Source organism: Ciconia boyciana, chromosome 1 (genome assembly GCF_034638445.1).
Source record: "Ciconia boyciana chromosome 1, ASM3463844v1, whole genome shotgun sequence".
Classification (NCBI taxonomy): Eukaryota; Metazoa; Chordata; class Aves; order Ciconiiformes; family Ciconiidae; genus Ciconia; species Ciconia boyciana.
In genome coordinates, this window is record NC_132934.1 from 45,780,460 (window position 1) to 45,806,711 (window position 26,252).

Here is a 26,252-nt window from a genome sequence, read left to right on the forward strand (position 1 = left end):
GTGCTTCAGAGTAGGCTGTTTCATTTCCTATGGTCTATCATAACAATTCTCGGGGCTGCAAAAGGTCATCATTACTGACCACATACTGCTAACGTACCCTGAGACATCTGTAGTATACATTCCTGAATTTTATTAAGAAAGATTTGGTCTAACATTTTGAGCACAATTGTTTGGGCTTCTCTGGAGGCTGCCTGCTATTTCTGGGATATGGCAAGAGAAAGAAGACAAAAGGGTATTTTGTAAAGTTCTTCTAAACTGCTCTGAGAATATCCCAAACCCTGCATGTATCTTCAAGTTTGGCAAGTGGTGTTGAAGCAGCTCTGAAGAACCATCAGGGAAATTGTTTATATCACTCTGACTTGGTTTCGATTCTCTGACAGTTTGCTGTTTCATGGAGGTACATTGTGATGCATTCCAAGGACTCAGCACTGCCTAGTCCTCTTTTAATTATTGGAAGGCCAGATTTCATCTGTAGGTCCCTGAAGAATGTTTAGATGTATCTGAGGAATATGGACAAACTATACACTATCATAATGTGGCTATACTGAATTGAAGTCGTGTCCTAATGGTAAAAACACATTAGGCTGTTCACAGCCTACGAGGTTGTGAACCAGAGCTCCCAATTCAAGAAGACAGCCTTAACTTCCAGGCAAATGCCTATTCTGTGTGAGAGCTCCTGCCATGGCTCTTGCTAATGCTGGGACTGCGAAACAATACAAGGGTCCAGAAACAAGGCCAGCAAGATGAACCTTCGTACAAAGGCACTGTAAGAATTTAGGGTACTTGGTTGAAAGAAGGTTAGTTCAGTGGTTTTCTGTGTGATTCCAGTAGCCCAAGCACCAGTGCTGGAACTGCTGGGCTGCCCCTTCGCAGCTGGCTGGTCTCACCAGACTTGTGCTCTGCTCTGGCTCACCCCTGTTCCACCTGAGAGGTTCTCGCACTTGTGGCTGCAGAGTAACGCAGCTTCCCGGGGCAGGATGCTCAGGGGCCCCACTGACAGCTGCTGGCAGTCTCATGGCTAGGTCATTCATTTAGGGTGACACAGCTATGGATCTGAGCTGAGAAGAACCGAGACCTCAAATCTCCTATTCTAACCTTTAGACTACTAAATAATAGCCTGTCATCTCAGAAGATAACTGAGTCCTGAATAATTCTGAGAAGCACTGAGTCACATGTGTGCACAGAAATATCTGGTATGTAACATTTCCTACCAGCTGTCTTAAGACTTCCAGGCCAGCATGCAGATGCATTGAATCACTTTACAGAGCAAGACCACTTGTGAAACTAATCTTGAGACTCGGGCTCTTGGTTTAAGCACTTTGGACTGTCCACCTGAAGATTTATACAAATATGTATCCATTGTTCATATGGAGAACTTGGACAACTTAACTAAAACATTACATTAGATTACAGCTAGAAAGGAACAGCTGATCAATTATAAGGTATATGTGAGGAAGCTTACATACACACCTTGGTGATGTTAGCTCTTTTCAAACGTTTTCTCTCTGTTCTAGACAGGCAACAACACTGGCAACTTCAGCTCGAGCTTTATGGCATGGAGCAAGCGGGAAGGAGAGGAAGAAACACAACAGATTGGCAGAGGCCACCAGGACTGACATTGTTCAAAGAAAGAGCAGCAGTATTTCATAACGGAAACTGATGTTTCTTTAGGACAGCATATGCCTAATACTGTTTTTGAGCTATTTATTCTTGTTTTGTTTGATTTTTCCTGGTGGTGGACCTGAATTTGCTTTTCTAATCAATAAATCAGAGTAATGTGCTAGTGAAAAAATCAGTTATGAATTATCAGCAAAATTTTAAAAGTTCAGCTCTATCCATGCCCTTAATAGATCAAAAATAGAGTGGATGATTATATATACATATTTTACTCACTCTCTAAACAGGCATTGCTAAGCTTTTTACGCTAGAGGGCACTTTGCTTATTCCCTTATATTTCATGGAAATAGTGCACTGTAACCTGTATGGAGTTTTCTGCAGTATTTGAACTCCAGAAGCTTTTAATGCTGTTTTTTTTTCAATAAGTACATTAATGTGAATATCAATTTCAGTCAGTACATATCTGAGATAACCCCGCAGATCTTAAATCATAGAGGGAAAAAAATAGGACAGATGCCCAGTCTAAATCCTTTCAGTGACTTTCAGGGTACTGAAGCCATTGAAGCTGAACCATCATTTTAACTATTTTTGTGCTTATATTACTATGCTAGTATATACTGGCTGGAAATAAAATAAACATGACAGCATCTCGAATATTTTATAATGGAAAATTTAAATCATTATTTAATATAACCTAAAAGAGCTTAGCTTATATTTTGCAGAGTACAGCAGCCATCAGGCTCAGAAGATTGATTCCTGTCTACTCTATTGAGAGAAGACCAACATTGACAAACATATACAAGACATTTTACTCATTTTACTATCTCCTGCAAAAATATATGTATGTTGCTATCTATAGATAAGTCTTCATACAATGAGCAAGTCACACCACATAGCAATTCCATTACTACCATTTTGTATGCTGCCTTTTTACGTACCAAATATAAACAAGGCAAGTATTAAGGTCAGACTAATTAAAATTATCTACATATCCTCACTCATTTCTTGGACGAGAATTATTTTAAGACAGCCTGCTCTCTATGCAATACGTCCTACAGTAAGTGGTCTTCTTGAGAAATCAGAGGGCTGTGCATTGACCAACGTCCCCCTGTTTTTCAGCCTCAGGGGCCTGAATATGTGGAGTACAAGTAGCCAGAGAAACCTAACACAAGGGACACCATACCAGATTCTCCCCTTGGCCTGGCAGGTTCTACACTTTAAAACATTAAAGCTATACTGTTCTTCTCAGAGTTCATAGGAGACAAAACCAAAGAAAGATTCTTTCTTGCCTCGTTTCCGTCATATTAGGCCATTCTCTCCTTTTCTTCCCTATTGTTCAGATACTGCAAAGCAGTATCTGAGGATAAGTATATAAACCTGAGGAGCCAGCGATTCAATCCTACACCAAAGGAAGGACTTCCTGCAGAAGTGAAGACACTTTCAGGGTTATGCAGTCTTCCATTGAAAGCCATTGTTGCCTGGCATACATGCCCTACGGCAAGGTTTTGACCTACTTGAGAACAGGCATTATGCCATCCAAACAGATGGGCAAAAGCGTAGACAGTCAGGAGACCATGTTTGTACATCAAGCATAGATGACGAGGGCATGATTCTCAGCTGAGAACATTTAAATAATTGTTCATTCAGAGCTTATGCTCCTGTCACAGAAAGTAATGTGTCACCATTAATCAAGCTTGGAGTTCAATGCCCTTTAGGAAAGGCACTGTAATGTAAGGTGGATATAATCACCTGGATAGGATTCTGGGAATGATTGGTCTGCAGCACAGTTACAAAAATGGTTGACTTCTAGTCCCACCTCTGCTACTAACTTCATAAAAGTGACCTTGAGCAATTCAGCCACACTGCTCCATTCCCTCTCCTCTTGTTTTACCAACGCAAACTTACATACTATACAAGCAACATAGTGGGTATAAATCAATGTGTGCAAAGCATCTACAACAGAAATGGGTACACATCACTATAGCTGCTTTATCATTTTAACCCCTTATGTGAAATTTTGGTACAACAGGTACAAATCTCCATTTGTGGGCATGACAAATTTCACATGGCTAGACCTCATATCGTTGGCCTTCAGTATCATGGGGATTTTATTTTTTGAAGATTAAAACAGTTAATCTGTGAGCAGAAGTGGGTAGAATTGCAAATGCTTCCACTTTGTCATTTACAATTTCACATGCTTCATTGATTTTCAACATGATCAGCATGCGAAATATAGATGAGTGGGTATAACAAATGATTCCAGACTAATGCCAACATTAATAATAGTCACTATTTATGTACTAATTTGTGCTAAAACTGTTTTGGACAAGAAGCAAATAGAAAAGACATATGTTGTGTACATATTTTTGCAAACCAGACACATATTAAGCAGGATATAAAAAAATTAGGTACTATACAGAAACAACTGGATGTATTAAAATTGGTCGTAAATGCTCATGGCAAATGCCAACTTTCAGAAACAATGCCTGGGTTGTTATTAGAATATAAAGCCCAAATTTCTTTACCAGCGCCTGTAGACATGCAACTCATAAGTCAAGACATAACTATCTACAAAGTAAGACCTAAGCCTGAATTTCAAAAAAGTATCTGCTGATTTAGAACACACAGTCTGAGAACCTTTTCCTATATAACTTTCATAAGGTAGTTTGTTAGCAATGTCTGAAAGTTAAATCTACTTGGTTCACTAATCTCAGTAGCTTGAATGGGACTATTTACACAGTAGGCGCTGTGTAATGCTGTGCAGAGTTATTCAGGTATTTTAGCACACTTACGAGCAATCAACTTTTGAAGAACTCCTCGCGTACTATTAATCTCGTTTCCTGCCAATTAGGTGCTGATGGAAAGGATATTATCCAAATCCACTGCAAGTTGTTCTGAAATCCATTTAAATTGTACTGGGGTAAAGTCAGTTCCCAAAAGCATTTCTCAGAAAAGCTACGATATGTTAAATTGGTTATCATAGTAATTACCTGTTCAAATAAACTGTCCCTTAGCAGTTAAGTTTCAAGAAAATATACAGTATTGATTTTAAAATAAGTGCTGTATGATGTTTTAAAACAAATGTGTTGTACAGCCTAAGAACATTTCTAAGAAACCAACCTATTTGCCAACTGATAGCATGGTAGCATTTTCAACATTTTGTCAAGCTTAACTAATTTCAGGGAAAGGAGTCATCCTTCAAATATATGACATGTATTTATTATCCAATTCACAAAGGTTTCAGTGCAACGAAGCAGCAATGAGCCTTTATGATGATTAAAATGTCAAAAGAAAATCTAATCAGTCATACCGTGAATTTTCCCCAAATTATAACTACCACTGTTGTACTTTCACAATTCACTGTTGATGACAGAGGAGGTCCAATATGGAGGGCATGCCGTGATCTTTTCTGTGTCATTTATACAGTCAGGAGTCATTCTTAGGGCATTGTGAAAAGTAAGGTACACAGGGAGAAGCATAGCTGCAACTACTGGAGCTCTCAGAAGATCACTCAGTTGTAGCACAAATAGGAATGTAGCCTTGCAAACAATGCCAGCCATTAGAGGCAGCAAAGTATTTCTCTCCCCCATCACCTTCAGCAGTGGATGACATCTTTCTCAGGGCATTGCTCTGAGCACATTTCCTGTTGAATGAGTTGTTCTTTTTGTCTCTCCCTCCCTGAGGCACACAATGCCCCCCTGCATTTCCCTTGGGGTAACGTGGCTGTGCGTCTCGGAGTTTGTGTCTGTGTCTTACAGGCACAGCCTTGCTTTCTCTTCATATCTACATGCAATTATAGATCAGTTATAAATTGATCAGTTATAAAAATATGATTTTTTGTTTAGGAAGTGATGCAGTAATAATGCAAGTCCTTTACAAGAAGAAAAGCAAGAGTCAGGAGCATGTAAAGGAAGTAATCAAAAATTTCCTCAAGTTGGGCATATTTTCTCGTTTGATTATTGTTTCTAACATTGCCTTATTCTGTACTTATGTATTGCAATTACTTTAATAATGACAGGAGGCTTCAAGCTGTTCCTAAATTCTTGGTTTAGAAATATAATTGTATTTTTTAAAAAAATACGGATTTCATAAATAATGTTAAATTGTTTTTAATAAATTATGTGCCTCTGTGACTACAGTATAAATTCCTCTTATAAGTATGTATTTATAAACATATTCAGATTCAGGAAGATCATGCATAAGTAGGAATAGTTTTCATTTCTGTTCAAAAAGAAATACATACCCAGCTCCCACTGGGAAGTGGGATAACTGGAAAAGTAAAGATTATTGAAACTGTTCTTCATGCATGACATATAAAGTATTTACATGCCTTTCTAAACGTACAGTAAAATTAATTTATTTTATTTTTAAGAGAAGTGTCACTCAAATCACTAGCTTGAAGCAAGCATGTCACTTTTATCATGCATCATTAGCGGCTTCATAGGAAGTATGGCTTTGGCTCATCACGTTTGAGAACAAGTCTCTCTCTAAGAAATGAAAAGCATCAAAATAAAAAAGCTATAATTATTTTTTAACAATTAAGAATCATAGCTGAAGCACAGGAACCCAACCTTCCATGTTAACTGAAAAACACCTGAAGTTCCAGTACACCCTGAAAAACTTGGAGAGGATCTGAAAAGGGCCTCCTCCCCTACCATCTTCTCTGGGGCTAACACAATGGACTGCCTTAGAGATTTTCTAAAACTGCCAACACGTGGCTGTTCCTGACAGGAGCTAACATGCCAGACTCACTGCAGGAATTATTATAGTCTATGTCCTTAGAGGACCTCCCACACTGAATATCTCGCACTGCCCTCTTGCATTCACTTCAGAACTGTACTGTTTCACTGGGACAAAGCACAGTGCTCCTACTGTATGGAATATTTTATTCCAGACAGTTTGATAACTTAAATATTCCCACCTTTCCCAATACTGTGCATGATTTAGCTGACAGATGCCACAGTGCATGTAGCTGGCCTGGGATGATTACAGAAAAGTATTATGAATTATAGAAGGATTCCAAATTTTGGAGGGCCTATGCAAACCTTGAGATCTTCATAACTGTTAAAGTTTCCTGTCTGAGACATTAAACTTGGCTATTAATTTTACATTTTCATACAAATACATTCACTAACTTAAACTCCTTATCTACTGTATATTGCAAGCAAACAGTCCTTGGGTGGTGGTGTTTATTCTTTTTAATTAATTATTTTCAGATGAAAGCTCTTAAACAACATGTTTGTAAAAACTGCTTTCCTTTTAGGGGAATGATAGCTTAAGGCATTAAATTTAAATAAAATCTTTGTCCTTTTGAGAAGATATACAAAATGGTATCTTCACCAAAGATTCTGTAACATAAGCAACTGTTTCTCCTCTAATGTGTTTAAAGAATATTTCCCAAGAAAGACTAAAATGATTAATTGTTTCCAAAAGTTCTGGTTGGAATTAAACTATTGTACGAGAAAAGGAGAAGGTTCAAAGTTCAAAAGACTGGCTACAGGCTTTCTTTCCACATGGAGTTTATGGACTAACACTTCATGATCCTTAAATCTCTTCTCTAATATCTACACCTGAATTCCTCTAAAGGGTGAAAAAGTTTGTTACATACAGTGAAGATTTTATACAATGAAATTTTAACAATAAGGAGATCAGGAGACAGAGCTTACTAACACATCTGATATTTTCCTGGTTGGATACCACCACCATGAAAGAAAAATACGCAGTTAGTTCCTATGTATAGCTAATGCGTTCAAAGGGCATCTCATTTTTCAATTAATTTCTGCTATGCTTGAAGTCCTGAAAGATGGTTGCATCACCTATCCTGCAAATTTGAATGCTATACACTACTGTATTTAGCTGTAACGATACAGCTAAATTATTCTGGTATGTCTAGCACTCATAATACTCATAGAATCCTAGAATGGTTTGGGTTGGAAGGGAACTTTAAAGATTATCTAGTTCTAACCTCTCTGCCATGGGCAGGGACAACTTTCACTAGACCAGGTTGCTCGAAGTCCTGTGTAACCTGACCTTGAACACTTCCAGGGATGAGGCACTTACAAATTCTCTAGACAACCAGTTCCAGTGTCTCACCAGCCTCATCATAAAAAATTTCTTCCATGTATCCAGTCTAAATCTACCCTTTTTCAGTTTACAACCACTGCCCCTTGTCCTGTCACTCCAGGCCTTGGTAAAAAGTCTCTCTCCATCTTTCTTATAAGCCCCCTTTATATATTGAAAGGCTGCAATAAGGTCTCCCTGGAACAACCCCAAGTCTCTCAGTACTCTATGGGGATATTCAGTTATTCAGGCCCTCTTCAGTTTTTATACACATCATATGTCTCTCTTTGAGCATTTTGGATACTACTGGAGAGAAAAATGCGCAAAAATGGAACATAAAGATCCATGCTTCACCTTCTTCTTTGTGCCTTACTCTCCTCGCTGATTAGTACCAGTGAATTGCTGGGGGTTTTTAAGGTATATGATTGCCTACAGGTTGTTTGATTTTTTAATTCATATCACTCACCTTTGATTGTTGACAGGAAATGAGAAATTATACTTAACCCTGAAAAACGTTCAGTGTTTGTGTGTGCTCCTTTCACAGTGACGGAACACTCACAAGGATCCAGTGCTGTTATTTGCAGTTGACTTAATCCTTTCATGGAGTCTCCTGGAAGTGACACAACCAGAGCAACTTTCTACATCCCCATCCTCTTGACATTTTATCCAGAACACAATTTCCCCGTCACATCCTCTCTTCCCAATCACCTCCTTTCATTTGTCTCCTTCCTACTTCCCTTTTCCTTCTGCTGATATAAAAGCATTTGGCCATAAAGGAACCTCCTAAAATTATAATCTTGTGCTTATTCAACATGTATTTCTGTATTAAAGCCATACCCTGTCTCCATAAAAGAAAAAAGCCACGAGAGGGGAATTAATCTGCAACAGAATGTCAGATGATTGAATCAGTGGTGCAGGGATAATCAGGAGGAAGGGGAGAATTTGACAAGGCAGAAATTACCATTATCCCTTTGGACATGGGTTCATATAAGGGAATAGACTGATGAGCAGAGAGCAGCTCATCAGCTTCTTGTGTTAGTATCACTGTGAAAAATCCATTTTTCCTCTTTGGCTGCAGGCTGTTATCTTTGCACACCCTTCTCTAGTTGGCCAGTCAGAGATATGTCCTAATCCCTTTTCAGACTCCTTTTAGACTAAACTTCATTCAGTAGTTAAAATCCTTGTACACCTCTGAGAGGAGCTCCAGGTAACAGGAGCAGCAGAAATGCCAGTGTAATTTAAAATAACCTTAGTAGTTGTTTTGAGCTGCAGCAGACCTACCTGGCAACTCATGAACTTTACACAATTTCAGAGTGCTGTGATTATTTTGGGAGAGATTCTCTCATATTGGCAGCTTAAAAGAGGGGACCAGGAACACTAATATCTCTCCACTAATATCTCTTCTTGGGCAAATGCCCAAGGTAATTTTTATTTGTGTTTCAAAATGCAGCCATGACTCCCAGGAGGTTTATTTTACAGGTAACTACCGCTTACAATGCACAGAATGGGCACAGATTAAGACAGATGTTTGCAAGAAGAGAAATTTATTTAAGCTAGAATGAAGACTTTTCTATAACATCACAATGCACATTAGTACGACAGAATAATTAAGGCCAATGAGATAGGAAATAAAGAGTAGTGTTTGCAGATGAAGTGCACAAAGCATACCTCACACTTCATAGTTGCAAAAAGCATGCACTACATGTGTAGAGAATAGTGTTATATACACAAGCTGCATAAGCAAAGCACTGATTTACAAGTGAGGTTACTGCAAAGTTTAGAACCCAGCTGTTGATCATTTAAGTGCAAATAAATAATTTCAGTGGAAAAAAATGCAAAGAGCTTGTTTGATGGAGTGAGGAAGGTAAAATAAATTGTGAATGTATATCACATGCCATTGTGCAGATACAAGAACAGAGGCAGTTCTCCATTTAAGTAGAGGGGTTTTTTATAAGAGTTTCTGAGGGATATTATTCTGTCCAAAAATGTTTATATGAGCATAGATTTTCAACATTTCCTTCGCTTGAACTTTGAGCAGAAATGTCACACAGCACTGACTGTTGACTCCGTTAACATTTTTCCAAACTAAGTATTTTGGATTTCTGCAAACAAAATTCAAAATATATTTAAGACAAATTTTTAAGTGTGATAAATTCAAATATTTAATTGACCAACACTTAGTAACAACAGAAGTAAGTGTAGATTTGCAAGAAAGGTTGAGTTTGGTCCCTAAAATGTTCAGCTCACAGGAATGTTCAGATCACAAACTTTTCTGTCTATCAGTGATGTTCTACTTCCCACACAAGTCTACTCTTCAGGATTTTCCCATCAAAACACAAGGCTACTAAATGGAAGAGTAAAGGTGTGTTTAAGAGAACTATACATTTCTATTATTAACTCAGGAAACAGAAAGAAAGAGCATTTCTTTTCTATATAACTTAACTTCCTTAAACCAGTCTCAGAGATCTTTTTGGAGGTAGTAGGGTGTTAAAACAAAAAGTCTAAGGACAAATAATCTGCTTGGAATCACTTTAGTACTCCCTGCCTATTGTAAAACTCTGTAGATGCGTGAGTAACACACATCCATCTATATTATGGCAGTGACTGAAATTTTTTTTTTCCCAGGCAACTCTACCTGAATTTGATCTGGAATATTTTAATTGTTAATAAGAGGAAGAAGCCCAATGAAGGCCTTAGAAGTTGCAAAGCTAAACCAGATGTGTTTCATTATTATATTTGTCAACATAGAAAGAACATCTGATTTATCTTTATGCAGCATGGCAAATCCAGAGATGGTACTCTTATGCTACTTAAAAGACAAATTCAGGTAAGTTTTTAGGCTGTGAACACATGTAGTTTGATCATTCTTGGTATGTATTACTAAGTTAGCACTTGATATTTACCCATCCTTACATTCACTCCAAATGAACAAGTACTTAACTGCTAGTGGATTTTGAGACATGCTATAGTTGGCATAAGATATCTCTTATTAACTCATAATTTGCATTTCATCATCACTTTCTAATTATAGACACAAAGCGGGGGGGGGGAGGGAGAGGAGAAAGTGATTTTCTCTGACAATATCTCTTTTAGTGAATGCTTAAGATGTGCCATATTTTAAGACAAAGTCATCCTTGCTTTCACAGTTTCCTGTAAATGCATATCACATGGTCTTTGCAGCTTCCACAGAAACACTGTTCTCTCAGACTGTCTTTCTGGAAAGGACAAAAAGGTTAAACATATGGTATAGTTAAAATTAACAATACAGACCAAAGTTTGCAGGCACTCTGCCTACTATTTTTAAAGAGAATCTTAAATCACTGTGCATCCTCATGCCAGTAGGACAGCATCCTCTTGGACCTGCCAAGAGTTTGGAAGTTCCAAATTCATTAGCTCTATTCACTCTCTTCAGGTTTCACTAACAGACATGAGCTACTGGCCAAACATAAATCCCCACTTCAACACTCCTGTGAATCTATGATTAATTAGACTTTGCAGGAGTGTTTTTGAATTACCAGAACATCTCTTGAATCAGTGGTATGAAAGCAGGACCTGAGTTTTTGTAACAGTCTACAAATAGCAGTTCATATCTACCAGGTTACCAGGTAGGGAGTATCTGTTTTTCCTAGTATGTATTTATGATTTTGGTATATATATTGCATTTATTTCTAATGCTTTACCTCTTCAAGTGTTTTGATTATTGAAATCCTAATTTTCAATGAATCCATATTGGTCACTTGCTTATTGGATCCTAATTTTGCTGCATTTTGGCAACAGCTGGCTTTCAAGCAGAGGATTCAGTTTCAGTAGAAGCTGCTTACCTCAACAGCACTTTCCCACTTTTATAAAAAATAATTTCTAAAAACATTATAAATGTATATTATTATCTCTAACTATATCATAAAATATGTGATGTCTTTCTCTGCAGAGAAAAGCAGATTTTTTTATTTACCTGAATGGTACAATTCAGATTGCCTAATAAAATCCCAGCTGTGAAGAGACCATGCATTATTTAGATATCTCGTCAAACTAAAAAAACCCAAAACCTGTCTTTGTCTAAAAGATATGATTTCAGAAGGAACTAACCTGGATATAAATTTCTACTTGAAAACTATGCTTAAAAGCCTTTCAGGACACAAAAGAGGTTTCTTGTTTTTTAACTTATATAAGAATTGGACTGCTTGTAAACTTCTGTTCTTCTACAGTGGCAATTTCCTCTATGGCTAGCCACCAACTGCAGTTAAATCTAGTCTAACACATTTTTTCAAAACCAGAAAAGTTCATTGGATAAAAGCCCAGAACCTTAAATAAGGTTGGCAGAACTTTTGCGATGTTGTGTTAAGCCTTCTTTACATGAACTAGTCAGTGCCATAGCTTTTGAAGTGACCAAGATATTGTTCAAAAAGTAGAGTTCCAATTTCTTTCTAAATAATTGTTTGCAAAATAATGGTTGCCTCACTGAGGATCAGGAACACACTGCCACCATAACTTCATCACACATAGGGTTACCTTTTGGTAGCTTTTATGCAGAGGCATATTTGTTTACCACAAAGTAATCTTTTTTCACTTTAACAAAATTCAGTACAATGAATACTTCACATACATGCCAGATAGTTCAGAGGTAAGAGTAAGTGTGTGTGTGTGTGTGTATGTATACTTTTGCCACAATCTCCAGTACTTCACTCTTTTAAAGAAGTAAGCACTACATTTAGAAAAACAGAGTAGAAATCTATATTTTCAGAATTTCAACTGCAGGATATTACTTGTTTGTTCATAACTGAAAGTATCTACTGGGGAAAAAGTGACAGAGAAATATTGCTCCCTATTATCCTCTTCTAAATTAGAGGAAAATTGTTGTTACGAACTGGGAAAGCATTGCTTGCAAGTTAAAGCAGAAAAATATTAACACCTTAAGTAATTCACTGTATGTGTATCCACACTAACTGTGAGTTTAGAAAAAAAAGGGCATTAACACATTAGAAGGAATTTTGACAGAGCTTACAGAATTCACGCTCAGGTACAAAGATCATTGATTATGATAAAGTAAAACATAAGGCACAGTAAGAGATCTATCAACAGTATAAAAGGAGAAATAAAATGCATCCTTCAGCTGTACTAGGTTTGCAGGATATGTCTCAAATAGCATGGCAGAATAGAAGTTGGAAATATTCTTTCTGGTTCCCCTCAGAAACAGCCCTGAAAAATCAAGTTAATATGAAACAGATGAAATTAATACTCTTTAGATCAGCTCCAAGGCTATTTAATACATTAATATTAACACATACTGTTTAGTTGCTATCTGAATCTTAAAATAATTTGTGTTTTTATTTTTTAAATGGAAAACAGGGCCTGCATGGAGCAAAGCACAATTTCAGAAGCTTATGTCCTATTTACTAAATAATGGTGTGTTGAAGAGGACACCAAGTTTTCCATGTGATTATTGCAATCGTAATGCTAACAAGAAGGATTTCTGATGCGGTAATAATTTTAACACTTCTGTAAAAGGCAGGTCTCTTCTGTGGCTACCTCACCTTCCCAGGTGCCCTTACATAATAGGTATGAGGGTCTGCAAGTGGAACCAAACAATGACGAGGACAATGGTTCATCTAGCTTGGAGGTGTGGCCAAGGTTAAGTCGGCCTACGCCCTGCATCAAAACTGCTTCCATAAAGAAAAAAGATGGGTCATCGTCACAGGAGACTCCCTTCTGAAGGGAACAGAAGGCCCAATACGAAGACCAGACCCACTTCTTAGGGAAGTCTGCTGCCTCCCTGGGGCCCGGGTAAAAGATGTGAAGAGAAGACTTCCTACCCTGGTACGGCTCTCAGGTTATTATCCATTATTGATTTTTCAGGTAGGCAGCAATGAAGTTGCAACTAGAAGTCCAAGGGCAATCAAGAGAGACTTCAAGGCCTTGGGACAACTGGCTAAGGGATCAGGAGCACAAGTAGTGTTCTCCTCTATCCTTCCAGTTGCAGGGAACAATGAGGGAAGAAACAGGAAGAGCGAGCAGCTCAACACCTGGCTCTGAGCCTGGTGTCACCAGCAGAATTTGGGGTTTTTTGATCATGGGTCAGTTCACATGACACCAGGCCTTCTGGCGACAGACGGGGTACACCTGTCTCCAAGGGGGAAAAGGATCTTTGCACAGGAGTTAGCAGGGCTCATTGAAAGAGTTTTAAACTAGATTTGAAGGGGGAAAGGGATAAAACCAGGCTTGCTAGAGATAAGCCTGAGGGCGGCATGCCAATGTTTGAGAGACAGTGTGCTAGCGAGGTCCTTTGGTCTGCTGTCTCAGTGGAGGTAGGGGATGGAGATCCATGCGGCAGCAAAGACAAAAGGGTTATTGATGTGTTTAGAAACCACGGAAGCACATGAGAATGGTCACGTAGGAATTAGGGCTTCTTCCCCCAAAAAGGTGACAGGATCAACAGCCCAACTGAAGTGCATCTACACCAAAGCATGCAGCATGGGCAACAAACAGGAGGAGCTGGGAGCCATCGTGTGGCAGGAAAACTATGATATAGTTGCCATCACGGAAACATGGTGGGGTGACTCACACAATTGGAGTGCTGCAATGGATGGCTATAAACTCTCCAGAATGGATAGGCAAGGAAGGAGAGGTGGTGGGGTAGCCCTGTATGTTAGGGAGTGTTTTGATTGTCTAGAGTTTAATGATGGTGGCGATAGGGTTGAGTGTTTATGGGTGAGAACTGGGGGAAGGCCAACAAGGCAGATATCATAGTGGGAGTCCGTTATAGACCACCCAACCAGGATGAAGAGGCAGAAGAAATATGCTATAAGCAGCTGGGAGAAGTCTCACAATTGCTAGCCCTTGTTCTCATGGGAGACTTCAACTTACCAGAAGTCTTCTGGAAATACAATACAGCAGAGAGGAAACAGTCTAGGAGGTTCCTGGAGTGTGTGGCAGATAACTTCCTGACACAGCTGGTGAGTGAGCCAACTAGGGAAGGTGCCCCGCTGGACCTGTTGTTTGTGAACAGAGAAGGACTTGTGGGTGATGTGACGGTTGGAGGCCATCTTGGACATAGCGATCACAAAATGACAGAGTTTTCGATTCTTGGAAAAGTAAGGAGGGGGGTCAGCAGAACTGCTACCTTGGACTTCCAGAGGGCAGGCTTTGGCCTATTTAGGAGACAACTGGTTGACAGAGTCCCTTGGGAAACAGTCCTGAAGGGCAAAGGAGTCCTGGAAGGCTGGACATTCTTCAAGAAGGAAATCTTAAAGGCACAGGAGCAGGTCATCCCCATGTGCTGAAAGATGAGCTGGCAGGGAAGAAGACCGGCCTGGCTGAACAGAGAGCTTTGGCTGGAACTCAGGAAAAAAAGGAGAGTTTATGACCTTTGGAAGAAGGGGCAGGCAACTCAGGAGGACTACAAAGATGTTGTGAGGTTATGCAGGCAGCAAATCAGAAAGGCCAAAGCCCAACTAGAACTTAATCTGGCTACTGCTGTAAAAGACAATAAAAAATGTTTCTATAAATGCATTAGCAACAAAAGGAGGGCTAAGAAGAATCTCCATCCTTTATTGGATGCAAGGGGGAAACATAGTGACAAAGGATGAGGAAAAGGCTGAGGTACTTAATGCCTTCTTTGCCTCAGTCTTGAATAGTGAGACCAGTTGTTCTCCAGGTACCCAGACCCCTGAGCTGGAAGACAGGGACAGGGAGCAGAATGAAGCCCCCATAATCCAAGGGGAAATGGTTAGCGACCTGCTACAACACTTAGACACACACAAGTCTATGGGGCCGGATGGGATCCAGCCAAGGGTACTGAGGGAGCTGGCAGAAGTACTCACCAAGCCACTTTGAATCCTTTATCAGCAGTCCTGGCTAACCAAGGAGGTCCCAGTTGACTGGAGGTTCACAAGTATGATGCCCGTCTACAAGAAGGGCCGGAAGGAGGACCCAGGGAACTACAGGCCTGTCAGTCTGACCTTGGCACTGGGGAAGGTTATGGAGCAGATCATCCTGACTGCCATCACACGGCACGTACAGGACAACGAGGTGATCGGGCCCAGTCAGCATGGGTTTAGGAAAGGCAGGTCCTGCTTGACCAACCTGATCTCCTTCTATGACAAGGTGACCCGCTTAGTGGATGAGGGAAAGCCTGTGGACGTTGTCTATCTAGACTTTAGTAAAGCATTTGACACCATTTCCCACAGCATTCTCCTGGAGAAACTGTCTGCTCGTGGCTTGGACAGGCATATGCTTCGCTGGGTAAAAACCTGGCTGGATGGCTGAGCCCAAAGAGTTATAGTGAATGGAGTTAGATGCAATTGGTGGCCGGTCACAAGTGTTCCCCAGGGCTCTGTGTTGGGGCCAGTTCTATTTAATATCTTTATCAATTATATGGATGAGGGGATTGAGTGCACCCTCAGTAAGTTTGCAGACACCAAGTTGGGTGGGAGCATTGATCTGCTTGAGGGTAGGAAGGTTCTACAGAGGGACCTGGACAGGCTGGATCAATTGGCTGAGGTCAACTGTATGGGGTTCAACAAGGCCAAGTGCTGGGTCCTGCACTTGGGTCACAACAACCCCATGCAATGCTACAGACTTGGGGAAGAGTGGCTGGAAAGCTGCCTGGCAGAAAAGGACCTGGGGGTGTTGGTCGATGGCTGGCTGAATATGATCCAGCAGTGTGCCCAGGTGGCCAAGAAGGCCAATAGCATCCTGGCTTGTATCAGGAATAGTGTGGCCAGCAGGACTAGGGGAGTGATCGTCCCCCTGTACTCAGCACTGGTGAGGCCGCACCGCAAATACTGTGTTCAGTTTTGGGCCCCTCACTACAAGAAGGACTTTGAGGTGCTGGAGCGTGTCCAGAGAAGGGCAACGAAGCTGGTGAAGGGTCTAGAGCAGAAGTCTTCTGAGGAGCATCTGAGGGAACTGGGGTTGTTTAGCCTGGAGACAAGGAGGCTGAGGGGAGACCTTATCACTCTCTACAACTACCTGAAAGGAGGTTGTAGCAAGGTGGGGGTCGGTCTCTTCTCCCAAGTAACAAATGACAGGATAAGAGGAAACGGCCTCACATTGTACCAGGGGAGGTTTAGATTGGATATGAGGAAAAAATTCTTCACCGAAAGGGTTGTCAAGCATTGGAACAGGCTGCCCAGGGAAGTGGTTGATTCACCATCCCTGGAAGTATTTAAAAGACGTGTAGATGTGGTGCTTAGGGACATGGTTTAGTGGTGGACTTGGCAGTGCTAGGTTAACGGTTGGACTTGATGATTTTAAAGGTCATTTTAAAGGATTTTAAAGAAAAAATTGCATGCAAATAAATAGCAGATGATGCCCCTCTTTAAAAATCAGTCAGCTTTGTGTCACAGTAAACATGTAAACATCACCTGCTGAACAAGGTACAGATTTATTTTCTTTAAAAGGCTTGTTGTGTGTGCATAATGCACATAATTCTTACACCCGATTTAAAATATTTCAAAACACTACATTACCACTTGCGACTTTTCAAAATAGATAGCTTTTTCTTAGGGAGGGCACATTTCAGACCCCGTGCATATTTAGAGAGATTCACAGAGATTATGGATGGGAATGAAAATGGATATGTTCTGATGGAAACGTTCATTTGTGAAATATATATGTCAAATACATAAATATTTATTTCATTCGGCTAAACAAACAAACTAAAAATCCCAAGCGCATTACAACCTTTGGGGCAAAATACTTTGTGTTTTGCAAGAAAGAGTCTACACAGAAACATACAGTTCCCATGTTCCTCTTTCCCCTGAAAAGTTACACCTCTTAGAAGAAATAAGTTTCTCGGTTTCCCACAAGTCACAGTAAAGATTATAAACCTTTCAAAATAAAAAGCCTAAATATATTAGTAGTTGCTTACATGGAAAATACTTTAAACAATGGTTAAACTGCTATAATGCAGATTTCTATATGAAAGCCTTATTTGGCCATTTTCTGGGTGTAAGTGCAACCATTGGACTTAATAAAGCACCGTCTCCTTTTTGGACACCTTTGATAAAACCAAAAGTTTAGAATAAAATGACAGTAGCAATTTCATTGAAGGCATAGCACAGCAAGAAGTATGATTGCTTTTTAGTAATTTCTATCATCACAGTCCCTACTTTTCTTCCTTAGATGCAATATTTTTATTCTCCTTTGTCTACTCTGTTTCTTTGATATTTGGGCTTCAATTTTTCAAAGGAAAAAAGAGGCAGTATAACAATGAGACAAAAGATTTTATTCTGTGTTTTGATTGCTTTTTAACACTGTTTCAACAGTGCAACATGTTCACTGCAACATCCACAGAATTCAATATTCTGTCTTTTATCAAAATTGTCTCCTTAATTATCTGGAATTTTATGGTTCCAATGGCTAAAAATACTGAAGTTCTGTTATTATATTTACCAGTGTGAAAGTAAGTGGAGGTTATAATACAAAACAGGCTTAATTTCAGACATAGGAGGAGATAATGGTTAAAACTGTGTAGTCAACTATTTAATCTCTTACAAAATTCTCTGCAATAGATTTTATTTATACTCTTTTATTCAAGATTAAGAAATAAGAACTATTACACAATAGCCCTAAATAGACTTAATCATGTTATACATGCTTTCTCAATTCAAACAGTAACAAACAATATCCATCTTAGCTTTTTTTTTTAAATATTTCTAACTTCCAGCCTCATGTTTTTTCCAGTGTGCATTATTTTTTTAAGTATTGATCTGATCTCCTCTTCTTTCTCTGATGGCAAAAAAAGAAGACAGAAGGAAATAAAAACAAACAACAAAACAATTCCTGGCCCTGAAAAAAGTTGACAAAAATTCAACTAGTTTACTACAAAGTATGGAACTGCAGAAGATCAGCCTGTGCCAGAAAGATCAATCTCCTAGTGCCAATGAAGACGAATACTTTATATAACCTTTCTCATAAACTGACCAAGCTCTGTAAAGTGGAGCTTTTTTTTTTTGCCTTTTTTTTTCCCCTCTCATTCCATTCTTTAATACTCTTAGAATTACTAGGAAGTGGAAGAGACCTTATTTGTCTTCAATGAGTTCTTTGCACTTATTAACCATGCTAACAACAGCAGTTACTTCATTTGATGTTTTGCAAAATCAAGCTTTCCACATCCTGGGGGCAGGAGGGGGGGGAAGAAAAAAGAAGAAAAAAGGACTCATTCCTTCCGGAAAATGAAAAAACACCAATTCAGGGATGTCTCAAATAATGCTCACCAATTCCAGCTCCATAAAGAATTCTTCAAAGGCTACAAAGCCCACAATGAAAAGCTCTAATATATTTCCCCATAGCAACCTCGCTGCTTCATGTCCATTCTGATTCCCTGTTCCAATATACCATCATGTTGCTCCAAAACATTTACATCATGTTCTACGGTACTACAACATATTAAAAACTTGTCTTTCACATATCTCATTTAAATCAAAGCATGCATGCATGCATTTTCTCACATTAGCAAAAGAGATAGTGTTGAGAGACTTTACCTAGTAATTGCCCTGTTTAATCTCTTTAAGTAGCCCCAGGTCTTGCCAAAAGTAAACAACACAGATTTGAAAGGCAACAATGTTGTTAATTTATTACCGCAGTAAAAATCTGTGTAGAAAATACACACACAGAAAATGAAGAGGAAAAACAGGTAGAACGTCAATTTCAACATCCTCTTTTCTTCTTCAAAGGACAAAATTATCTTCTGAGACTTAGATGTTATATCTGTGACTAATTTCTGGAGTCAAATGAAAAGAAAAAAAATGTTATACCAAATTAAAAAATGAAAGTGGTATTTTTTTGGTTTTTTCTTTCTTCTTTCTCCAAAAGCTATTGACAGAAATGTCGATTTAACAAAACCATTTGTGATACACATAACGCCCAAAGTTTTAAATCCTCAGTCAGTTTTCCATATCCTTATATCCATCTACTGGTATTCCTGACAGGCAGTCCCCTGATCTGGGATAACATATAACATGAATTTATGACACTGTAAGTGTCAGAAATGTACCCTATCAATGCCACTGTCACTCCAGAAGGACATTAAAAAAAAACAACGTCCCCCTAATATTTAGAGTTAAACTGCAAGTTGAGCAAGAGATCCTTAATACCAACATGATATAGTAAAAACAGATTAAGCTTTATGTCATTATTTTTTCATTCAACTAAAAAACCCAACCCAACCGATATCCTATATGTTGTAATTCTACTAAAATTCAACACCATGTCCATGTTTAAAGGTTATTGTCAGGATATGGAGGACTTTTGGTGGAGAGTACTGCTTTGCCTACAACAACTAGACCATATGTGATCTATTCAGACAGTGGATGGCAAGGAAATGGTATTTGAACTATCACATTTTTAGCCTTGCCTGACTGTGAGTTTCTTGATATCTTGAGTAGTTCAAGATGTGGCATTTAATTCACCACTTTAGCTGACAAGGTTACAGAGAATTCCTTTGCAATCTCTTCACTCGGTAAGCAACCGTTTATGTTCCTGGTTTCTGTTGTTGGACAGATAAAGTAGACAAGAACTCAATTTTTGAAGCATTCCTCTGCTAAGTGGCATATCCCAGATGCCAGCTACTGTTGTATCATTTCCTAATTGCTTTTTCCTCTTGTTTACTTTGGTCAAAAAGTGGTACCTCTGTCTATGGATGCTGTTACATGTAAGGTATTACAGAAGGAAAAGGATGAAAACAAGTAATCCTTTCCAGCTGATGATCTCCAATGGATAATAATAATAATGCAAGGTTTTTCACAATCAAGGAAACTGGCGCTCCCACAGACTTTTGCAGACTAAAGAGCAGAGTGAGGAAATATTTTTTTAAATACTTCCTAATTTGTACAGGTACCATATATTAGAGCCAGGAGGTCATCTGATGCGAGTTAACTGCATCAGCAGAAAGATAATGGATGGGAGGAAAGGGCGATCAGCAGGAATAGACCAGCACCTTCATATATAGCTCTGCATTTTGAATGGGGATGTGACAGAAAGGGATTTTGAGTGGAGGAAGCAGTAGGGATGAGTTAGCAATGGAAACCCTGTGGGTTAGCAATGGAAACCCTGCAGCCTTGTGGTAGCCATTAACAAACAGAAGTCATACACCTAAAAAAGTAGAAAGATATTCCCTTGAATATGTAGTGGGAAAACTGATAAGCTGTGTCTCACTATATGTGCTATGACGACACCATGGGTCATATATAGAATTGCAATATTTTACAGTCTTCATGTCAATATAATACTCTATCCTCTTTAAAAGAAACAGAGGAGCCTAAATCATGCTGTGAAATAAATTGAATTCTCAATAACATAAGGGGCACTTGGAGGGTTTGAGAGCATGACAGGATGGGGAAATGCCATAAAGCCATCTCGTTTTAATTGTCTGCCTGCAAACGCTGTAATGGACAATTATCCTTCTAACAAGAAGACTGAGGCATTAGAATAAACTTGCTGGCTCACATTTCCATTAGTACTTTTCCCCTTTACTTGTGGCTGTACTAGTTCCTTCCTCTGGTCCCTGACTTCATTTTAAACCATGCGCCCACATCCATATGAATAAGACTATGTGAGGGTCAGTCAGTTTGGAAGGAGAGATGGCATTCATCACTATGAGGAGATCCATGGCTGGATGTTGTTTATCTCACTGGCTGTAAGTGTACTGTAACATAAACAACGTTATCTGCTTGAGGGCTGTTCCCTCCCCAGGCTCCTCCAACTATGATTCAAGAAAGGGTAAAGGACTGCTCTACCTCAAGTGAGGTGTCTGTTCTGAGGTTCAGCAAGCCAGATCCTGGATTTCAGAACCATCCTCTGCAGGAGGTAGTGCCTCTTCCCCCCCATGGCAGCGGTCTTGCTTGTGCTTACCGACTGCTGCCATTTGGTAGCAGTGTCTTGATCTGGCCACTACAATGACTCCTGTTCCGATAATCCTTTTTCCAGAGGACAATGACATCAAGGACAGCAGCTTGGGACCGAGTTCAAGCTTACAGTTCAGTTCCTTTGCCTGGATTCACAGTGCATGAACTCTCTACCAGCTGGGATTGTTCCAGCTCGCGTAGGGTGAGCAAGCTCAAATCTGCTGCCAGAAGGTCTCAGCTCCAGAAGCTTTAACTCCTTTTCCTTTGCCTCCACCCACAAAAACATACTTTGATGAAAGCCTGTGCTCTTAAGGCACGGTAATTAGGAAAATTTAAAAAGGAAGTAGCAATATGAATGGTAGTACTAACCCTAAAGAAGTATACAACTTTTTCCAGTCTTTAACCTCAGCCTAAATTTTTTTTTTGGTGAGATGTTTCAGGGTTTTTTGCTGTACACTAGATAGACCACTACAGTCTGCCATCTGAAATGAAGGCATTTGTAAAATGAGAAGAAATATTTGTACACGTTTTTGTGACCATGTTTGCTTTCACCATAGAAAGTGTATTAGAGTCTTACTTTCCCAAATAAGTTTTGAATTTAAAACTGTAACTTAAGTGCTATAAAGCTGTTACTGGCTTTCCTTCCAGTGTCATTCAGGTAAGTCTAAATTGTTCCTTGGGTTGCATTTTCTGGTTTCAGGAATCAATATAATTGAGCTATTCCCCTATATCTGGATTAACAGGATGATAACAGATATCAATGAAAAGAAAAAAATTATCCTTTAAATGCGACAGTCTCTTCAGGTCTCATGTCTCTGATATAATGCAAAATCTTGTTTTGTTTTTTTTAAGCTTTTTTCTACAGTTTACATGCCCTTTCATTTTTCTGTGCTTACTGTACCTCACATCTGATACTTAAAACATTTACCCCATTCCTGCACCTTTGAGAAAGGATTTCTATACAAGCATAGCATCCTCAATCCCTTCAGGAAAACTTTCCGGGATGGAAAGCACTATACCTGCATATTAAATATGCCGTATTACAGGCATATTTAATCCCTCTAGCTGTCTTTGCATCTCTGTTTTCTACTGTTTCTCTGTTCGCTACTGTTCTTTCAAAAGGTCTCTAGTACCTCCTGGAAGACACAACTACAAATCTCACAAGTAGCAGATGCAAAAAGATGAACACCACAATAGGAGAAATAAAGTCACAGCGTAGACCTCGGACCTTGTAAACCCTCAGGAGTCCTTACTCAAAAGATCTTGGGATGGACTTCGTTATACCTTTTGTAAACCACCTAAAATTATTTTTTTACTGAAAAGCACCAGCGTGCACCAAGTCTAGTTCTGCCTCTCAAATGTCCGTACAGTGCTGATGTGACCTCTGTAACAGAGAACACAATAAAAAAATGCAGTGTAGCACCACTTACCGCTACAAAGAAATACAGTTTTCCTTCAGTGTAAAGGCAAGTTTTGCACTCTGTACATCTGAAAATGCCACAAACATTCAGATACAACACGCATTCAAAGCATTATACAGGGCTCATCTAGTGGAATCCCTGAAAAGAGCCACCCCAGAGAGGACTGAAGTACTTAGAGTAGGCTATAAAACTTCTGATTATAAACAGATTGCTCCTAATTAAGGTTAATTAGCAGCCTAGGCCTCATCTTCTGCCTTCCTTCCTGCTGAAACAATCCTCCCTGGTCCTACACTGAAACAGCTTTATCTCACACTAGTGTGAGGGGAGGTCCAGGTATATGTGGCCGGAGTAATCAGCACCCATCAGACAGGAAAAGCCAGTCCATTTGGTTTCATTAAGACCACAGGAGGAGCTTTAAAACAAACAACTCTAAACTACCAACTATACTTAGCTACCCAATTAAATCTCTTAATTCCAGAAACATTAATTAGTGTTACTGCATGTTTGCGTTCTGAATGAGGTGTGGTGAGTACGTTTAATGTTTTTTCTCTGACATTCAAAATGGCCGCGTAACAAAACTTCAGTGGAAATCACGAAACCATGTCTTTTGTCATTGCACTCATATAAATAAAGGACAGAAATCTTCATTTTAAAAAAAATCTGCATCAGCATTAGCCTGAAATTGCCTTAAATTGAAAAAAAAAACCCAACAAACCAAAAAATATAATTTTTTTTAAACAAGCTTTTGAGTCAAATTAAGTATTTTTTAATTCATTAAAGGTGAAATATCAAAATTTGAATTTTTGGATGAAAAATTTAGCAGATTAGTTTCAATATAGTCTGAACCAAATATCCTCGCATCCACCATTTCACTGTATACTCAAACACACACAAAAGAAATTAAACATTTAATGAGCTCTACTGGATAATGCTTTGTAGTTTATTTTTATCCAAACAGTCCTCTCCCTGTATCAATGCATTAGGCAGATTAAGTTCAGGAACATCACATACCTCCTAGCTTTCACAGAAAAACAATTTTAACTATTAATATCCTGAGAGTTTCCACTTTTTCTTTTTTTTCTAATAACACTAGCCAGATAGCGGTCTCTCTGCTTAAGAATTATACCAAATTTATGCCATTTAATTGGGAATTTAGTGTTCTTGAAATAAAATTTTCCTTTTTTTTTTCAACTAGATACAGAATTTATACGAATTAAGACATCCAACCTCACAGGTGCTGAAATTTCATGCAAATACAACACTGGTATATGAGAAATATATTCCTTAATTGTTATTTTTTACAATATGATTTCTTACAAAAAGAATGAGGGCTTAGTAACAAGTATTTATTAGTACCTCCCAAAAATTTTTCTCACTTCTGTGCAGTTATACGAACCACAATAAAAGCAGGCACTGGATGAAAATGGTCTTACATTAGATTTTTATGTTATTAGTATATATTCTGTTTTTCACTTTAGCCATTTATACATGCATTTTTTATATTAAACATGCATATTTGGATGGCTAGTGTCTTATTACCATGTTCATGCCTGAAAACTGATCTCTGAAAAGTACATGGTAAGGTTTCAGATACCACAGGGATACATAACTGAGAACAGTAATAGTGATGCTAAAAATTTTTGCAGGGGGAAAAGAAAAAAGTGGTTTCTAAGCACAAAGCAAAAAAAGCTTGCCTGAACAGCAAAACTACTAAATCTATTTTAACATGTTTTTACATTCACCAAACAGAGAATGTTGTTAAAACAAAACACAAGAGAAAGCCATTTGTAATACTGATTTGGTATGACACACATATACACATAGGAAATGACAAAAAACTACAGAAAACAAATCCAGGTTCATAACTAATTCAATAATCCTTGAAGTTCAACCATGAATAGTATAATGCTATAGTATCTTCTTGAAAGGAGAAGACAACAGAAACACGGTTATAGATATAACTCATCTAAATATGGATGAGTTAGAAAGGTCTCAAATATTCATGAAAAAATAAACAAATGAAGCGTAGTATAGACACTGAAGTTTTCCAGCACCATCCAAACAAAAAAAAGGCAAACCGCAGAAGAAAAGCTATGTCTCTTTTTACATATTTTTCAGAACACACTGTACTACCATTACAACATACATATGTATTAGTTCATAATTATTTAAAAATATATTTCCATACATAATCAGGGCATACGTATTTTAAAATTTTCTAAATACAAGTATCACACACAGAGATAGTATACTGCAAAAGCTATTGGAATTTCACAGTTTATGCATGAGTATCTACTTAGATTTCTTTGTAATATGTCTTTGGCTAAACATTAAGAGAGTTTTTTAAACAGCAGAAAATTTTCTCTTACAAATTAATTTTCCCCATAATTCTACAATGAACAACTACTAATTTGATGGTACAGAAAAAGCAGAAATTTCTTCTCTTGCTCATCCAACTCTTTCCCCCAAGTAACATCAACTTATGGTGAGATGCAATATTGACAGATAGGATGCATGTTTCACAGGTCCCCCCAAAATGAAGGCATGTAATAACAACTACTTTGTATTAAGAGACAGATACATCACATGTATGAGGCCCTTCTGAGCCCTTCTACGTAAATACTCAGGTAAATACTGCACTAATATATCAATATGGACTTTAGAGGTATCTTGCATATATACACGTAAACCTAGCTTCTATGGCAGCTATGAAAGGTGGTACTCTCACATGTGTCCTCTGACCTCTATAAAAGCAAGCAGGTGGGAGACTGCTAAAAAAATTGATATAATACTGAAAAGAAGGAAACAAGTAAAGATATATAAAAGCAAAAATTAGAATTAAAAAAAAAAATCACAGACTTAAAATAAACACCAATGTGTATAAAACATAAACTGGATTATGGCTGAAGTTGTGGTAATAGGTTGATTGTTGTGGCAACACTGTTAAAGACACACATTCAAACCAATAGTTAATTTTCTTATGTGATTTGAAAGCAAAACAAATGTAGGCAGACTACCAAAATAAATCTATGCTTCTTTTCATTAAAATACAATACGGTGGATCAACCCATGTAGTATAATCTAGTAAAGCAGCAAATAAAATTGCAATTCTTTTAAAAGTGCATTTTTTCATTTGCATTTGAAGAAATACAAGCAATGAATGTCTCATGCTGAAACTGAACACAGGACATACCAAAGTAATACAAATGCAGTGGAACTATTACAGTGTCTTAGTAGTAATACTATTTCTACGTTACTCACAATGACACAATTGCAGGTATATTTTTCTGAACTCATATAGTATAAAGGC

At 38.4% G+C, this 26,252-nt stretch overlaps 1 protein-coding gene across 5 annotated transcripts in view; it reads right to left on the reverse strand.

Moving 5' to 3' along the window:
• Window positions 1-26,252, reverse strand: part of PPFIA2 (PTPRF interacting protein alpha 2) — a 357,296-nt gene that overhangs the window by 277,054 nt on the left and 53,990 nt on the right. The window lies entirely within an intron of this gene.